Consider the following 19,531-nt stretch of genomic DNA (forward strand, 5'->3'; position numbering starts at 1 on the left):
GCATCTACATTGACACATGCTAACTGATTAGCACATGAGCCTTTACCATCTCCATAATGAGTGGCGGTAGGGAGGTAGGGACTCACACGCTAATGGAAAAGTTAGACATGGCCATTAATTCTAACATTATGAAAATTGGCCATTTTACCTCATTGGAAAAAATGGCCTTAGCTCGTGGGAATGACCTGCGTAAGGACGTGCTAAGGCTACTTTTACAGGTTTGGTAAAAGGTGGCCTTAATATTGTATACTATTTTTCAAAGGTCTATCTCCGACGCAGGCCAGCATTTTGCAGCAATACTGCTGCTTCAAGCAACCAGGACCAATATGTCTATAAAACAAAGGACGTTAGATCCAAAAAACGTGGCCAAAAACCTCATAATCCTTAATTTACATACTTTAAATGAAATACGGGTTTCTCAGTGTGAGAACAAAATGATACAACAGCTCTAAAAAAGGTGCCACAGACTCCAAGACAGCCAATTAAACACATCTTTTATCTTTATTTGTTTGACTGAGCAGTCTGTCATTATCTGAAACAAAATGCCTCCATTCAATACAAAGGTTTAAACTCCACAGCGCCACAATGCCTAAATTAAAAAAACCATCTTTGCTCACACTGTAGTAGTCTCTTCTTGAGGTCACCACCTCTAATAGAGGAAGGGACATGATCTATTTTTAAAGTAAGATAAACTGCAAAACATGGAAACAAAGAATGTGTTTCGACTGGCTGCTTGGAGTCTGTGTATTATTTTAGAACCATAGTGTTATTTTGTTTCTTTTCACACTGAGAAAGAGAACCTGTGTTTTATTTAAAGTATGTAAGTTAAGGGCTGTGAGTTTTTTTGGCACTTTTTTGGAACTAATATCCTCTTACTTGTTTTATCAACATATCGGTTCTGGTTCCCTAAGGCAGTAGTATTACCATGAAATGCTGGACGGCATCGGAGATGGACCTTTGAAAAAGGAGGATATATGTTTTGTTTTTAAGACTATGCTTTTATAATTTTGGCAGAACACATATATTTCTTTAAAGGAAGGTTTTTTGCCTATTATTATGAAACACTGAGCAGGTGAGACGCCAATAGGCCTGTGAAGCTCTATGATGCTTTTTCTTTCCAATTAACTACATAAGTAAAAAAGTAAAAAGATAAAAGTATCTAATATTTAAAAGGTTATATGTTCAGGTTCTAGATAAGAGAAACAAAAGTTTGAGTGAAGCACATTTTTGTATTCGTATAAAAAAAGAGAAAAAAATTACATTTAAAAGCAAAGCACTAAGGAGCAAGTAGATCCTGCAATGGAAATGAAATTGATGTACGTTTTAAGATAATTTACCATAATCAACAAAGAAAATCACAAAAATAATCTGCTGTAATTGCCTCAGTTCACCACAGTATGTTCAGAAAATCATTTCAGAAATTGTTGCAAAATATCTCTCTTTTGAAAAGAACTCTTTCTGATGCTTCTCTTTAATATCTTGCCTGGAGGGGTATTTTAAAAGCATTTTTTTTAGTACTTTACCGAAAAATGTTTTGTTTGATTTTTTTTTTTAATAAAAATGGAATTTCTACACACAGGTAAAAATATATCTGCAAATTTATCTACAGTCCAAACAGGCACTGTGTTTGAGGGCAATACGGGATACGAGTTTGAAGATTTTGGATTTTAAGACGTATGCACTATTTTAACTAAAAAAAAACCAAACCAAAAAACAGCACAAGTTAGTAGGTGTAAATTTGTGAAGTGTCTGCAGGTATTTTTCTTGGGATAATTATCAAAGTGACAGTCTCCTTAGTGAAAGTAAGGCATACAAAATGCATTGTAAAAATCTTCACATCTTTATATAGTTTTCACATTCTGATGTTAAAAAAAAAAGTAGGACTTTGTTCCTCTGATCTACATAGCATATGAAGAATAATTATATAAATATTCAAAAATTAAGAAACCAAAAAGTCTTGGTTGCATGTCTTTATACCCCTTGTCACAGCAAACTCAGCGGTCCTTTACCAAGCTGCGGGAAAAAGGGCCCTGAGCTAGCGGCAGGGGCCGTTTTTCCTGCGCACCAGGGCCCTTTTTACCGCAGCAGCTAAAAAAGCCCCCAGCACACATCACCATGCGACGGGGAGCCCTTACTGCCACCCACTGAGGTGGTGATAAAAGCTCCTGCAGTAACTGGGGAGCGCGCGGCAATGCCAGATTACCGTTGCACAAGCCATTTCTTTTTCCCCCGGATATGGCGCGTTCACGGTGGGACTACCACCACTGTTTTCGTCCGGCGGTAGTCCCAAAAGAGCGAGTGGTAAGGCCGTGTTGGGCTTACCGCCACTCTGTAAGAGGGCCCCTCAAATCACCTCCATTTTCAAAAACTGCTTTAACAAGACCCCTACTAGTAACTTACCTGGGAGACAGTTATCTGGGCAATGCCATGTAAGAATGAGTCATTAAAATGTTCATGAATTATTTTCAAAATCTCTAGTCATTAACCAATTGAAGTCTAACAGGGACTATTCGGTGGTATGAGCTGCCAGTAGGCCCAAAAGTTTAAAATCTCTTTTTGCTAAAGATGTAAAGAAAGCAGAAAGTCATCAGTTTATCTGCCTGCAGACTGCTTCCTTTGCTGGATTTTAGAGAGATGTCAACATGGATTACAAATAGCAAAGCCATGTGTGATTAGGAAATCTTTGCAACAAACACTTGTACATAACTCAGAGTAATGCCTTCTTTTTATTAACAAGTAAACTATCTGAAAGAGGAAGGAAGGATATATATATTTCAGAAATATACAATATATGAGCATTGGCAATGCAGCTATAAATGAATACATGCACACTGTAGGAGCTACAGCCTAAAGGGCCAATGCAGAAACTACTATCCCTTTCTCTCCCCTAGAGATCTTATGTACCTGTCACAAGCTTTTTTTTTAATTCAATTACAGTTTTCGTCTCCACCACCATCACTGGGAGGCTGTTCCACAAATTCACCACCCTTTCTGTAAAAAAAACTATTTTCTCAGGTTAATTCTGAGTGTGTCCTCTTTCACTATGCCCCCTCATTCCAGAGCTTCCTTTCAGCTGAAAGAGACTCATCTCCTGTGCATTTATGCCACAGAAGTATATAAACATCTCATCATATCTCCCCTCTCCTGCCTTTCTTCCAAAGTACATACAATGAGATATTTAAGTCTGTCCTCATATGCTTTAGATGAAGACTAGTGACCATTTTAGTAGTAGCTGCTCTCTGGACCAACTCCATCCTGTTTATATCTTTTTGAGGGTGCAGTCTCAGAATTGTACACAATAGTCTAAATGAGGTCTCAGAGTCTTATAAATAGGCATCATCAGCTCCTTTTGCCTACTGGCCATTCCTCTCCCTATGTACCCAAGCATCCTTCTAGCTTTCGCTATTGCCTTTTCTACCTGTTTGGCCACCTTAAGATCACCACATATGATCACACCCAAGTCCTGCTCCTCTTTCATACACAAACATTTTTTACCCCTTAAATTGTACTGTTCCCTTGGATTTTTGAAGCCTAAATGTATGACCCTGCGTTTTTTTAGCATTAAATTCTAGTTGTCAAATTCTCGACCATTCGAGTGTGGATAACATGAGGTCCTTCCTCATCCACACCTCCAGGGGTATCTACTCTTGCAGATTCTGGTTATCATCCGCAAAGAAGAGAACCTTACCATTCTGCCCTTCAGCAATATCACCTCCTAATACAAGAGTAATACCAAAGTTTTGCTCTTCAATGTAGTGAACAAATAAATATACAAATCGGCCCTGAACAAAAAACATATGCTAACATGGAAGAGTGCATCAGACAAATGTGCATGCAAGTCTGCGCTAGCAATTGTGAACAACAGCACCTGGAGTTGCATTTGAACATCTGCGCATTTGCTGGATGCAATTCTGTGCATAAAATATTTGTGATACCAATACACTGAATAGCATTCCAGCATCTGTGCAGACATATGTGCATACAATTCAGGGGTCAATACAATTTTGTGGGCACAAACCTGTCTGTCCCCAGCATTTGTACTTATGCTCTTTGTATCAGAACACCTCTCTCATGCTCCAAAAAATGTATGGATCACTTTGGGCACACAGTAAAGGGAAGAAAGGAGAACTTAGACTTTACCTAACTATATTCTTTCCTTGAGTCCCTCCAGATCAGACTAGATGCTTGAGTTTGCCTTTTCCTGCCAGCAGATGGAGACAGAACCACTGAACTAGAGACATCATGAATTGAGTACCTTATGCAGTCCTTCACTAGTCAGTATTTTGACCACCTTATCACATGATATAACTAGGAAAGGCTCTCACCAAGACAAGACCTGCAACTCGGAAATGCATGTCACTGAACAAACAGGCAACAAGAACACTGTATTCAAATGTAAGATCCTTTATGGTGGAATGTTTAAGGAACTCAAAGGGTGCATCTACTAGCAAGGACAGCACAATTCAGATACTAAGGAGGGGCTACCAGGCACCTATGAGGTCTCAACAGCTTAACACCTCTCAGGAACCTTACCACATCTATATGGGTTGCTAGTGACTGGCCCCAAACCAAACTTCTATAAAAAGAAAATCACCACTATGTGTACCTTCAGGAAGGCTAGGCCAGTCCCTTGTTTAAACCATCTTGCAGAGAAAGTCTAACATTTCTGAATTAGAAGCCCTCAAAGGCACCACCTGCCGCTCATTGTGCCACTATTCAAAAACTCTCCACACCCTTATATATGCCATGGATGTTGATGTGTTTCTCAAAAGCAACAGAATTGCTATGACTCTCTTCTGCAGCCTTGCCCTCTCAACAGCACGGCCATAAGACAAAATTGAGACATGTCCCACATACAGATCAGCCACAGCACCAATAGACCTTTGATAATCAGAAACATTAGAGCATTCTCCATTCCAAGCCACATGAGTTCTCTGCACCAAGGCCTCCTTGGCCAATCCAACACCACCAGACCCTATTGAGCTTCTATTCTCTGAATGACTTTGCCCAGCAGTAGCCACAGAAGAAACAAAGCAACTTTCCCCAAGGCTATCACTGAACCAGCACATCCATGCCTATCAACAGCAGACCTCTTCTTTGACTGAAAAACGGGAACTTTGATGTTCCTGTTCAAAGTCATAAAATCCATCACCAGTGTTCTCCATCACTGAACAATAAGCGCAAAGGCCTCCCCAACAAACTCCACTCCCCTGGTTCCAGAATGTGCCTCCTAGAGAAGTCTCTACTCCTGCTACAAGAGCTGCCAACAACATCAACAGGTTGTGGTCCCACCCATTTCATCTGCCATTCTCTGACTCTTGGTTCCTCTCTGCCAACTGACATAAAATACTGCTGTGTCAGTCATAAGAGTTGCACTGCTATTTGAGGTAACTTCAGGCTGAAAGCCTCCAGGGCCACGTGAATGGCTCTTGCCTCCAGGTAACCCACTAGCCAAGAGGCTTTCCTGAGAAACTACTGACTTGTCTCTGCAATTTGAGTCTCCCTTATTGGTCAAAAATATTTTTCTCTGACAGGTATCAATGAGAGCTCCTAAATACTCTATTGTCTGTGATGGCAGCAATTTGTTCTTGGCTGACTTTACCACCCAGCTCAATTCTTCCAGAAAGATTTCTTCAGTCCACACAGAACGCTGTAGCGTGTGTGATCAAAAGGGTAACAAGATTTGAATATACTACACCATCTTTAATAACTCTTCCTTGGTTACCGACAGATTCAAAAACTTACTACAATATGTCATCACTGGTCTTTAAAGTGTTATGTGGGAAGATCTGTCCTGTGATAGCATCTTTCTTACACTATCATCAACCTTCGAGGTCACAGCGATCTGCAGGATTTAAAACATTAGATTGTACCTTCATTTCATGGTTTTTCCAGAGGAGTATAGAAAAACTATATTTTCTACATAAGAGATCCTAAGCTATGGAATGCACCCCCTGATGGAATCTGCTTACTGTGTGATTTGAAGGCATTTAAAGTTAGGTTGAAAACTTTTTTTTTTATTTCAAGATGCTTTTGAAATAAATTTGTTGTACTTCTGGAAGTTTTGCTGTGGTAATCTGGAGTGAAATTAATGTCTGACCTGTAGGAATATGGACTATTGAGTGCTGATGATAATATAGTAATATGGAGTTTGTGTTATTTTTTGCTGAGTCTGTTTTACTGTTAACAAATTTAATTATTGTGTATGTAATATTGTACTGCATCTAGAATTTGTAAGATATAAATATAGAAATTAATAAATAAATATCATACGAATTGTAGCCGTAATGGGAAAAGACCAAGGGTCCATCAAGCCCAGCATCCTGTCTCCGACAGCGGCCAATCCAGGCTTCAAGAACCCGGCAACCACCCCCCTCCAAAAAAAAAATTAATAATGTTCAATGGACTTTTCCCTCAGGAATCTGTCCAAACCCCCTTTAAATTCCGTAAGGCCAGCTGCTGTCACTACATTCTCCAGCAACGAGTTCCAGAGTCTAACTACACACTGAGTAAAGAAAAACTTTCTCCTATTTGTTTTAAATCTACCATATTCTAGCTTCATCTTGTGTCCCCTGGTTTTGTTGCTGTTTGAAATGTAAACAAACGCTTCACATCTGTCCGCTCTACTCCGCTCATTATCTTGTAGACTCTTGTTAAGATTCTGATCTGATTAACCAATCATCTAAATACAGATGAACTGACACAACCTCTCTCCACAAGGCTTCCATTACCTTTAAGAAAGTCTTTGGAACCATTTCCAGACTGAATCAAAGCAGACGGAATCATGTCAGTAAACCTCGATCTACTTTTCATCACCAAAACCTGGATCCGCAATCAAAAAGACCCCATAATCCTTGATCTATGCCCCCCAGGATATAAAATCACTCACTGGACCAGAAAGGAAAAGAGAGGCGGAGGCATAGCACTAATTTACAGCTCCCATTTCACCACCGAAACCACTGCCGAATCCATAACAACCCAACTTGAAATTGCCTCAATTAGAATTCACAACAAATCCCTGCTTGATCACCTGGATTGCGTCCTGTTCTACAGACCACCCGGCAACTGGTACGAAAGCCAACCTAATTTCATGGACTTCATCTCTAACACTTGTGTAACCAACTCTAACACACTAATACTGGGTGACATCAACCTCCATCTAGAAGACCCAAACTCTACTAACGCACGAGAATGCAAGGAATTCCTCTACTCATGGGATCTCAAATGGCCACACATGCAAGCCACCCATATCAAAGGGCATATACTGGACCTCCTTTCACACAAACTGTCCATAGACAACACCATACTAGTAACAGATATCAAATGGTCAGAAACACCGTGGACCGATCACTACAAACTAAACCTATCCTTAAACTGGCGGAAGAAGGGATCATACCCTACACAAGAACATACTACCTTACAGCATAAGAGGCCAAATAGACCCAAAAGTATTTTGGCAACAGATATACGACAATGAATGGAAAGCACGAACAGACTCCATACACTACCTCTCTGATTGGGACGAAAGATGTAGAAACGTACTAGACGATATAGCACCCTTAAGAATAAGAACAACAAGAAGACAAAACTCAATCCCATGGTTTATTTATTTACTAGGAAAAAAGGCCCGTTTCTGACACAAATGAAACGGGCGCTAGCAAGGTTTTCCTCGGAGTGTGTGTGTTTTACAGAGTGTGTGTGAGAGTGCGTGTGTGATAGAGAGTGAATGTGTGAGTGTGTGCGACAGAGAGAGTGAGACTGTGTGCGAGAGTGTGTGTGTGTGTGAGAATGAGAGTGTGTTCCAGGGGCCCCCTCCCTCCCTCCCTCCCAGTTTCAGGGTCCGCCCACCCCCCTCCAAGTTCCAGGGTCTGCCCTCCCTCCCACCCACCCACCCAGTTCCAGGGTCGTTGCCCCCCTCCCTCTCAGTTTTCAGGGTCTCCCCTCCCTCCCTCCCAGTTTCAGGGTTCGCCTGGCCCCCCTCCAGTTCCAGGGTCCGCCCTCCCTCCCACCCACCCAGTTCCAGGGTCCTTGCCCCCCCTCTCTCCCTCCCTCCCAGTTCCAGGGTAGTTGCTCCCCCTCTTACCCCCCCCCCCCCCCCCCCCCTCCAGCCACCCTGCGATGTTTAAGTGAAAAATTAGGGAGCTGTGTATTGTAATAAAACGCATCTGCAAGGTTGTGAAGCTGACTCCGTGGCTTCATTGAAGGGTTCGTAAGGTTCGTCAGTCTGTCACCATCTCTCTCAGCCCCACCCTTGCACCTCTGATAGGTCCGCCGCCCTCGACGTCAAAACGTGATTACGTCGAGGGCGGCGGACCTATCAGAGGCACGAGGGCGGGGCAGAGAGAGATGGTTACAGAGCGACGAACCTTACGATCCTTACGAACCCTTCACTTCAGTGAAGCCACGGAGTCAGCTTCAGAATGTTGAAGGTGCCTTTTATTATAGTAGAGATTTATTTTTATTTATAATCTTTCATTTTACAAGGGTCACTTGCAAACAGTAATACAGAGATGACTGTAATCTAATACAATACATAAAAAGAAAAAGAAATAAAAGCAAGAATGTTTTATCCAGTCAATCACTTTCTTAGACCACAATAAGAAGAAAAGCAGGGGGGAAGCTTTATAAATGAGGAGATATTTATATAGTAACACCAAATTAAGGAAAAGGGTCTGGCCTATTCTCTAAACCTCTTGATTATCTGGAATCTTTTTACTATCTAAGAAAACTTGAAGCTGATCTGGTTCAAAAAAGACACATTTCATCCCCGAGAACTTTATCAGACATTTACATGGTTATACTAAAGAAAATGTTGCCCCCAGATTTTTTGTTTCTTCTCTCAGAGCCAAAAATCTCTTTCTTCTATCCTGTGTTGGTTTCGTGATGTCATGGAAGAGCCAATCCTCTGTCCACAAAATTTTTTTAAACAGTTTTTGAAGTATAGTTTTATAATCAAATTCACATTTTGCTCAAATACTAAAGACACAATTAAAGTTCTTCGCTGAGTAACATCAGAAAGAGTCTTCTAATAAAGCTGAAATATTCAATGGTTCAGTTGGCATATTTTCCATTTTTGAAGATTCTGTTCCAGTTAGTGGCCGCAATGGCAAATAATATATTTTATTCACCGGAGGAATAGCTGAGTTTGGATAGTTCCATTTGATTTATACCTTCCACCACAGGAAAATTGAGGATTCTTAGGTTTAAACGTCTATTAAAGTTTTCCAATTGTTCAATTTTTCTGTTAATGATAATTTTATCTTTTATCAGTACTTCCTCTGTGTTTTTAATTTCTTTTATATCTTGTTGAATTTGCTTAATCTGGAGAATACCCAGCAGACCGTACCTGGTCAAAATTTGCTCTCCTCACCGTTGAATCAGTTACCCTAGCGACTCATAGATTCTCCAATACCCACTGCAAACTGGACACCTGCCCCAGCCATATACTCAAATTCATCCCCGCTCTTTTCATAGAAGACCTCACATCCTATCTAAACTACACGTTCCAGCAAGGTCACTTCCCTGAGGATCATGGTAACACCCTACTCACCCCACTATCTAAAGACATAAAGAAAAAAACGAACGATCTCACTAACTACCGCCCAGTCGCATCTATCCCATTAGTTGTCAAACTGATGGAGAGCCTGGTGACCAAACAACTTACTGACTACATGGATAAGTTCTCATTACTACATGAATCTCAATCAGGATTCCGTCCCCTACATAGTACTGAAATTGTACTAGTCATGCTCCTGGCCAAATTCAAGCATGAAATAGCCACAGGTAAAAGCATAATTCTCCTCCAATTTGACATGCCAAGCGCATTCAACATGGTAAACCACAATATACTACTAAGACACCTAGACCACTTCGGGATTGGTGGAAAGGTACTTAGCTGGATCAAAGGTTTCCTAACCACCAGAACATACCAAATAAAATCAAATACAAACATATCACCACTGTGGAAAGCAGACTGCGGAGTACCTCAAGGATCACCATTATCACCAATACTCTTCAACATAATGATGATCCCACTGGCCAAGCCTTTATCCAATCAAGGCCTCAACCCGTTCATCTATGCAGACGATGTCACAATCTACATCCCCTTCAAACACAGCCTGACAGAAATCACTAATGAAATCAGACGCGGTCTGAACACCATGGATTCATGGGCAAATTCATTTCAACTGAAGCTGAACATTGAAAAAATACATTGTCTCATCCTATCATCCCAACATAATAATTACAAACCCACAACCATAAACACCACAGACCACACCCTCCCTATTTCAGACAGCCTCAAAATACTCAGAGTTACAATTGACCGTAATCTTACACTGGAGAGCCAAGTAAACTCCACTATAAAGAAAATGTTTCACTTAATGTGGAAACTCAAATGTGTAAAACCTTTCTTCCCGAGAGAAATATTCCGTAACCTAATTCAATCAATGGTACCAAGTCATGCACATTACTGCAATGGAATCTATGCGGGATACAAAGAACAACTCACAAAGAAACTCTAAACAGCCTAAAACACAGCAGCCAGGTTGCTATTCGGCAAAACACGATTTGAAAGTGCCAAGCTCCTCCGAGAAAAACTGCACTGGCTCCCAATCAAAGAACGTATCACCTTCAAATTCTGCACCCTGGTCCACAAGATTATCTACGGTATAGTCCCCGGATACATGACAGACCTCATAGATCTACCAACCAGAAACAGAACCAGATCATCACGATCATACTTGAACCTCCACTACCCAAACTGCAAAGGACTCAAATACAAAACAACCCACGCATCCAACTTCTCCTATGAAAGAACACAACTATGGAACACACTACCAAAAGCCGTGAAAACAATTTACGACCATCTAAACTTCAGGAAATCACTAAAAACATATCTGTTCAATAAGGCGTACCCTACCGACCCAACATAAATGCCTCAACTCAGCAACACAGCAAAACCAAAAGATCATATTGGATACTATATAACCTCCCCCATCTTCGAACCCAAACTTGCCTGAAACTTACCTACCTTATCCGCCCTTAACATCACATTGTATCGGTCTACTTCATTCGACCTTAACATTACACTGTATTTGTTCTTCTACCGGACCTGGCAAACGCCTTTACGGTACTACGTAAGCCACATTGAGCCTGCAAATAGCTGGGAAATGTGGGGTACAAATGTAACAATAAATAAATAAATAAATAAATAAATAAAATAAATATATTCGTGAACCAGATACTGCTGATGCTCTGCTTTCCATCAAGTCCAACAACATGAGAAACTCTCTACAGTAGACCACTACTATCACCAATCTTAAAATCTCCATCCAAAATCTTGAAATCCTCAACACCCTGTTGACCTGCTTGAGATACGGCACTGACGTTTTCCTTGATCTTCCAAAGGAATCAGGACCACGGCCTGCAACTGCACCAATCTTTTGGTTGTTAACTTGACCACAGCCATCTTTACTGGTGACCAGCACCAGCATGAGGATTCCAAAAAAATGCTGGAGAGAAGATGGGGAAACTCGAGAACACAACCCTCATGAACAATCTTGCAAACCCACGGTTGATGCCAGAGCATGGACCCTCAAAATTTCATTGTGTGGGTCTAACACTTCCTGTACAAACAGGTCCAACCTCAGCTTCTTCATTGACCACCCTGAAAGGGCTGCCGCTGGGGAAAAAAAATCTACTATGTTCAGAACCACTAATCCCAGCATGCCAATATGATGGATGGCTACCAAAAGACCCATAACTATGACAGATTTCAATAAAACTATAAAGTATCAGCCAAAAAGGAGGCATCCATCTCCCCAAATTCCTTCTGAATCGCCCTCTGGAGCATCTTCAGGTAACTTTTCAGTCCAACAAACACAGTCCTGGCTTCTAAACCACCACAAGGCCATGGCAACACTCAAATGCTTATTTCAACAGAATTTCTATTCACTGGTCCAGTGGATCCTTTACGGCCGCACCTCCTCCCATCAAAGCAGTGGTCTTCTTTGCGACTGCAAGTTGAGTGCATCCACCTTGGGAAGATGCAAAACTTCAACCCTGTTTCTGAGGTGTCCCACTCTGTTTCTATCATCTCTTTAATTGCCCTGTATACCAGAAAAGCTTGAGGTATTTAATACCTTCAAGCAACGGATCCTGAGTCCACACTGCCCATTGATTCTGAGTCTGAAATATTCAAAACTGAGACCACTTGGACAATTAGAAAGGGAAACTCATCCATATAAAATTCTAACTACCATAGCATCCTCCCCTGAAGCGACTTCATCTTCCTGTAGCCGTTTCTCTTGGTCCCTGAACCGAGTTTCTGCAGTATCTCCACCAAAGCTACCAAATCATTCTCCAACTAGTCTTAATCAATTTCAAACAAGGCTTCTCGGAAGAAGCCCCTTCCTTGAAGGAATCTCGGACCTTTCCTGCATCTGAAGGTCCCTCTGTCAGCAATCCTTTTTTCATACAAAAGTTTTTATTCATCGAGAGCACAAATTCAGGCCAAAAGCCCTGCACATAGTGCTCCTGTTGAGACAATGACTCCCTGAGGCTCTATTAATAGCTCCAACAGTTATCAGGTCCTCAGCACGATTAAGCACCAGAGGGTTTTCCTTTCCTTGTGCAATAGAGGAAATGGTGGCTTTTTCCATCAAAATTGGGTCCTCAATTTCCCATGGAAAAACCCCAGAACCAGGACTGCAGGCTGGCTCCATATCATATGGCTGCCCACTACCAGCTATGCTGCTCAAGGAAGCTGTAACACTCGCAGCAATTTGGACAGGCTTGACTCCTCTCAGTACATGCTGCTATACAAGTTGTGGCCCAGCCACCTGCCAGAACACTACCAAGACAAACATACCACCGCAGACTAAAGAAAAAAAATGATCTTACTCCTTTGCTTCCCCCTGGTGCCAACACTACCTCAGGCACTTCTGCCACCAACAGATAGTCTTGGATGCCAGGGAACCAGTATGTCTTTAAAGTGCCCTACTTTACCTAGCTGAGTCTGTTCCTAGGGGTTCTCATGGACCCCCTTCCAAAAGAAAGGGAAGGGGGCCAAAGCACAAACAGCCAATCCCCAATGGGAACTATAACAGCTGGAGGGGAGGAGGAGGGTTGACAGCACCACTGGGTGTAACTCCCTGGGGCTGTATGAAATGGCATCACCGAAACAAAGCCTGCTACAAGACCAATATCCTACTTGCAGTTCTCAGGTTAGAATTTTCTCTCTTTTTTTTTTTTTTTGGTAATCAGAGGGGGAACTGAATTTAGAATCCACCTAAACTAACCACCTTGACCTGACCCTAGCAGACCCGACCCAGACTACACAGGTTGCCTGACTGAGAAATACTGAGGGTATACAGGATATTTAAACAGTAATATCACTAATTCAGTGGTTCTCAGTCTCCATCTGCTGGCAGGAGAAGGCAAACCCAAGCATCTGAACTGATCTGGCAGGACAATAAGGGCTAGGAATGGAATCCTCATGCACAATACCACAGAGAGTATGAACTATCCTTTTATGCCTCCTCACATCTGGTGTTAAATCTCTAGTGTTGTGCTCAGCCTTTGGTCTCTTACACATTTCTCTGCATTTGTGCTAACCAGCCAATAGCTTAATTACTGCCAATTTAAATGTGTTGTGCACTAGGCTTTACGCATGGCTACTTCAGGCACAAACCCCATTTTTGCATAAGGTATCCACAAAATTGTGTGCTAACCAGAGTGCAAAGTCTAGTGCACTTTTCAGCACTGGCCCTTAAGTCTCTTCATATGGAGCTATGTGCTGTATAAACCAAAGAAAATGGACTCTAGAAATAAAGGACTCTGGGATGCTGTAGTCAGACTAAGCCTGATTTAAGAATACTGCCTTTGCCTCCCTATTCCCATAATAGGGAGGGGCACTCCTTATCCCTGTCGCTTAACTATTATTTGTGTATTTCAGGATATTTGCCCTGTGACAGTGTTTTTGCACAACAATGGGTGAAGTTACATTAGTTCAGGAAAGGGTGGGGAAGTTGTATTTTCATTGTAAGAATATTTGAATGTACCATTTGTTGTCCTGAATGTACCTGAAAAAATAAAGAATACTGCCTTTGCTCCTTCTACTACTACTACTTAACATTTCTAGAGCGCTACTAGGGTTACGCAGCGCTGTACAAATTAAACAAAGAAGGACGGTCCCTGCTCAAAGGAGCTTACAATCTAAAGAACAAATGTCAAGTTGGGCAGTCTAGATTTCCTGGGTAGAGGTGTAGTGGTTAGGTGCCGAAGGCGACATTGAAGAGGTGGGCTTTAAGCAGTGATTTGAAGATGGGCAGGGAGGGGGCCTGGCATATGGGCTCGGGGAGTTTGTTCCATGCATGGGGTGAGGCGAGGCAGAAAGGGCAGAGCCTGGAGTTGGCGGTGGTGGAGAAGGGTACTGACAGGAGGGATTTGTCTTGAGAGCGGAGGTTACGGGTAGGAACATAAGGGGAGATGAGGGCTGAGAGGTAAGGAGGAGGCAGATCGAGTACATTTGTAGGTTAGTAGCAGAAGCTTGAACTGAATGCGGTACCTGATCAGAAGCCAATGAAGTGACTTGAGGAGAGGGGTGATATGAGTGTATCTGTTCAGGCGGAAGATAAGACGTGCAGCAGAGTTCTGAACGGACTGAAGAGGGGATAGGTGGCTAAGTGGGAGACCAGTGAGGAGTAGGTTGCAGTAGTCAAGGCGAGAGGTAATGAGAGAGTGGATGAGAGTTCTGGTGGTGTGCTCAGAGAGGAAAGGGCGGATTTTACTAATGTTGTAGAGGAAGAAGCGACAGGTCTTGGCTATCTGCTGGATATGCGCAGAGAAGGAGAGGGAGGAGTCGAAGATGACACCAAGGTTGCGGGCAGATGAGACGGGGACGATGAGGGTGTTATCAACCGAGATAGAGAGTGGAGGTAGAGGAGAAGTGAGTTTGGGTGGGAAGACAAGAAGTTCAGTTTTGGACATGTTCAGTTTCAGGTGGCGGTTGGACATCCAGGCAGCAATGTCGGATAAGCAGGCCGATACTTTGGCCTGGGTTTCCGCAGAGATGTCTGGTGTGGAGAGATAAAGCTGGGTGTCGTCAGCATAAAGATGATAGTGGAAGCCATGAGACGAGATCAGGGAGCCCAGAGGTGTAGATTGAGAAAAGAAGGGGTCCAAGGACAGAACCCTGAGGGACTCCAACAGAGAGCGGGATAGGGGTGGAGGAAGAACCATGAGAGTGTACTCTAAAGGTACGATGGGAGAGATAAGAGGAGAACCAGGAGAGGACAGAGCCCTGGAACCCAAAAGAGGACAGTGTGTCGAGAAGTAAGTTGTGATTGACAGTGTCAAAAGCGGCGGATAGGTCGAGGAGAATGAGGATGGAGTAATGACCTTTGGATTTGGCGAGGAACAGGTCATTACAGACTTTGGATAATGCCGTTTCTGTCGAGTGTAATGGGCGAAAGCCAGATTGAAGCGGATCGAGGATGGCATGGGAGGCGAGAAAATCAAGGCAACGGCAGTGAATGGGGCGTTCAAGTATCTTGGAGAGGAAGGGTAGGAGGGAAATGGGGCAGTAGTTGGAGGGACAGGTAGGGTCAAGTGAAGGTTTTTTGAGGAAAGGTGTGACTACAGCATGCTTGAAGGTGTCAGGGAAAGTTGCAGTGGAGAGAGAGAGGTTGAGGATATGACAGATGGGGGGGGGGGGGGGGTGATAGTAGGAGAGATGGTGTTAAGTAAGTTGGTGGGGATGGGGTCTGAGGAACAGGTGGTGCATTTCGAGAGGAGAGAAGATGGGCGGTTTCCTCTTCGGTGATATCAGGAAAAGAGGAGAAGGAGGCCTGGGTTGGTTGGTTGAGGGAGTGGGTGATAGGATGAAGAGGAGAAGTTTTAGTGGTGAATTCGAAGCTGATCTTCTGGACCTTGTCGTGGAAGTAGTCAGCCAGTGATTGAGGAGAGAGTGGGGGGTGGGGGTGGGTGGGAGCGGAGGGCACTTTGAAGAGGGAGTTGAGGGTGGCGAAGAGACAATGATGGTTAGAGCTGAGGGAATTAGTCAATTGGGTGTAATAGTCCTGTTTGGCGAGGAATAGGGAGGACTGGAAGGAGGATAGCATCAATTTGTAGTGAATGAAGTCAGTATGGGTGCAAGATTTCCTTCATAGGCGTTCAGCCGATCGGGTGCAGGAGCGAAGGTAACGGGTGCAAGGGTTAAGCCAGGGCTGGGGATTAGTGCGCCTTGTGGGACGGGAAACGGACGGTGCAAGGGTGTCTAGGGCAGAGGAGAGAGTGGCATGTAGGTGGAAACAGCCTTGTCGACAGACTCAGAGGACATGATGGACGGGAGGAGATCAGAGATACTAGCGGATAAGGTGGGGGGTCAACAGCCTGGAGATTCCTGGAGGTAGTGGTTAGTGTTGGGCGGGACTGAGGGGGAGGATGACGAAGTGTGAATGTGATCAGGTGATGGTCAAAAATGGGAAGAGCAGAGACGCAGAAATTGGAGGGCGAGCAGGTAGAAGAGAGGACGAGATCAAGACAGTGACCAGATTTGTGAGTAGGGGTGGTGGAGCTCAGTTGGAGGTTGAAGGAGGAGGTTAGAGTGAGGAATTGAGAAGCGTATGAGTCGGATGGGTTATCAGTGTGTATGTTGAAGTCACCAAGAATGAGGGATGGGGATGAGGGCTCAATAAAAACGGAGAGCCAGGCATCGAAGTCAGTAAGGAAGGAGGGGAGGGACTTATCAGGGGGGTGGTAAATGACTGCAACTCGGAGTGGCAGCGGGTAGAATAGACGGATGGAATGGACTTCAAAGGATGAGAAGCAGTAAGACTGTGGTAGGAAGAGGGGTTGAAAACTGCAGGACGGCGAGAGTAGTAGGCCAACGCCGCCACCGCGGCTAACTGGGAGAAAAGTAGCCTCCGTGTAGAGGGCTGCGACTGATGCAGAGTCGTCGGGGGTGAGCCAGGTTTTCGGTCTAGGGCGAGCAGGTTGAAGGGAATGGGATATGAAGAGATCATGGGTGAAGGTAAGTTTGTGCAGATGAGTGGGCATTCCACAGGCACACGAGAAGGGGAGGGGAGGAGTGGGAATGGAGATGAGATTGGAGAGATAGCGTGGGAACGTTTGCATAGAGGAGATGAGGACATGTGTGGTGCACCTGGGTTGGGATTGATGTCTCCCGCGGATAGCAGGAGAAGGAGCAAGAGAGAGCGGAGAAGGGTGGGGGAGGCATAGTGCGCCGAAGGCGGGATGCGCCTAGGAGGAATGGGGAAGGGTTCATGGCAGGAAGGAGGTGTTGGATGTTGAGAGCTAGGAAGGAGGAGGAGGACAGTAGGGATGGTGAGGAGGTGGGGGATAGGGGTCGGTAGGGTATGCAGTAGTGAGCCGGACGGGGAGGATGGGTTAGTGAGTTCGCGTGGTATACAGCGGAGGGAGTGGGAAAAGATTAGGGAGGGATAGGGCGAGGAATAGAATGTGAATGGGGGCCACAAGTAGTGAGTGAGGTGTTTATGGGGGCAGTGAGTATTTATGGGGGCAGGTAGCTGGGTTGGGAGACAGGCAGGTTGAGGGGAGCAGCTGTGCAGGAGAGTGATGGGCTGACGATGACTGGATGGCAGGCAGGTTTCAAGGTGAGTAGCCAGTCAGGAGGGTGAAGGGCTGGGAAGTGGCAGGTTGTTGATGGCAGACAAGCAGGCAAGTTGAAGGGCTGACAAGTGGCAGGTTGAATGATTGGCCAGCAGGCAGGCTGAATGATTGGTTAGAAGGTGGGCAGGAACAGGTGGTTGGCTAATAGGCAGGTTGATTGGTTAGCAGGCTGGAGCAGAAGGACTGGAGCAGGCAGGGAGAAGCTGAACAGGCGGGCTGGAACAAGCTGGAGCTTCTGCTAACAATGAAGAAACACAGCTACCTATAATTAACTAGCTCAGTAACCTTGCAAAAAACACTTGTACCAAAGCTTTGGGGAAGGAATTTTTACTTATATCTTTCATCATCTGTTTATTTCTTGTAATTAATTGGTTCATGAAGGACAACTAAGAATCCTACAACTACATTTAGAGAACGAGCTTAAAAGATGCTCCAATATAAAGGAAGGGGCTTACACCAAAAACTTCCCTGAAAATCCTTCTGGCATGCTATCTAACCATCAGATTCTTGCCTCCGCATGCTAACTGTAGAAGTAAGTTTCACTTTTGGCCTGCTCTCTGTCTAATAAAAAGACCAGAACTCTGCCCTCATGGCTTAAAGAAGTGCTGAAGCAGCTCTCTAGTTTCAAAAGATCTTAAGAGATGCTGCTTATGGACCACAAAACATTGTGATTCATTTTATTTTTTTGCTTTGAGGATAGGTAGAGAGTCAATCATGTGAATGAATGATATTTCCAATCCTTACTCTATACTAGGAAGGTGTACATTTCAAAGGAAAACAGTTTGCCTGTCATTAAATATAATATTCCTTTATTGTGTATCACTATTACTAGGGTTTTAATAAGCCACAGTAGAAACTTTTATAAACTGAGACTCCCTCTAACAGCAGGATAACTGTCTGATTTCTCAGACTAGTAATTGTGCAGGAATTGTACTGGTTCTAACATATCCAATGGCGTCGCGAGGGCAGCTGACACCTGGGGCGGGTCGCCGCTGCGCACCCCCCCCCCCCCTGGGTGCAGCGCGACGCACCCTCCCCCCCTCCGTAGCGCAACCCCCCGCCCCGCCCACGAGAACATACCTGGAAGGCGGTGAGGGGCGGGTGGGAGGGCCAATCCGCCGAGAGCACGCTGCTGGGGGGGTGTCGGCGCCTCGCTGGTTCCTTGCTCTCTCTGCCCCAGAACAGGAAGTAACCTGTTCTGGGGCAGAGAGAGCAAGGAACCAGCGAGGCGCCGACACCCCCCAGCGGCGTGCACCCGGGGCAGACCGCCCCACCGACCCCCTTCCTACGCCACTGAACATACCTCTGCATTACATACAATACAGTGTTTGTTCCCAAGGTTTTAAAAAACAGTGGGATCAATACTTAGCCAGTGGCGCTCATCATTTTGCTGACCGCCACTAGCGTTAGGCCCAGAAATTCCATGTCAGGCCATGTCCAGGCTCTGACATTGAATTTCTGTGTTTACAGAGCCAGCGAAACAATAGCAGATTGTCTGATATTCAGCACTTAACCGGCTATAGGGCACCACATATAAGACTGACACTTATGCAGTCCTATTTATGTGGTGACCTTGGTCAGTTAAGTGTGGCCAAGTGCTGACTCCACCCAAGGATCACCCCAGAAACAGTGTTAAGCGCTAACCAGTCATTTTCAGCAACATTAACTGGTTAAAGGCCACTCAAGATGCCGGTTAGACCCGAACAAGCAATTTAACTAGCAAGCAGCCATTTCTGGCTGGTTAAATTGCTTTGAATATCAATCCCAGCATTTTTCTATATTCATTAAATAGCCAAACTGACAGACCAGAGGCGTATCTGCGTAGGGCCACAGGGGCCTGGGCCCCCGCAGATTTCGCCCTGGCCCCCCTCCCCGC

At 44.3% G+C, this 19,531-nt stretch overlaps 1 protein-coding gene across 1 annotated transcript in view; it reads right to left on the reverse strand.

Annotated features, from left to right (window-relative positions):
* Positions 1-19,531, reverse strand: part of TMEM245 (transmembrane protein 245) — a 342,105-nt gene that overhangs the window by 112,985 nt on the left and 209,589 nt on the right.

The sequence above is a fragment of the Microcaecilia unicolor genome, chromosome 1, assembly GCF_901765095.1.
Source record: "Microcaecilia unicolor chromosome 1, aMicUni1.1, whole genome shotgun sequence".
NCBI lineage: Eukaryota > Metazoa > Chordata > Amphibia > Gymnophiona > Siphonopidae > Microcaecilia > Microcaecilia unicolor.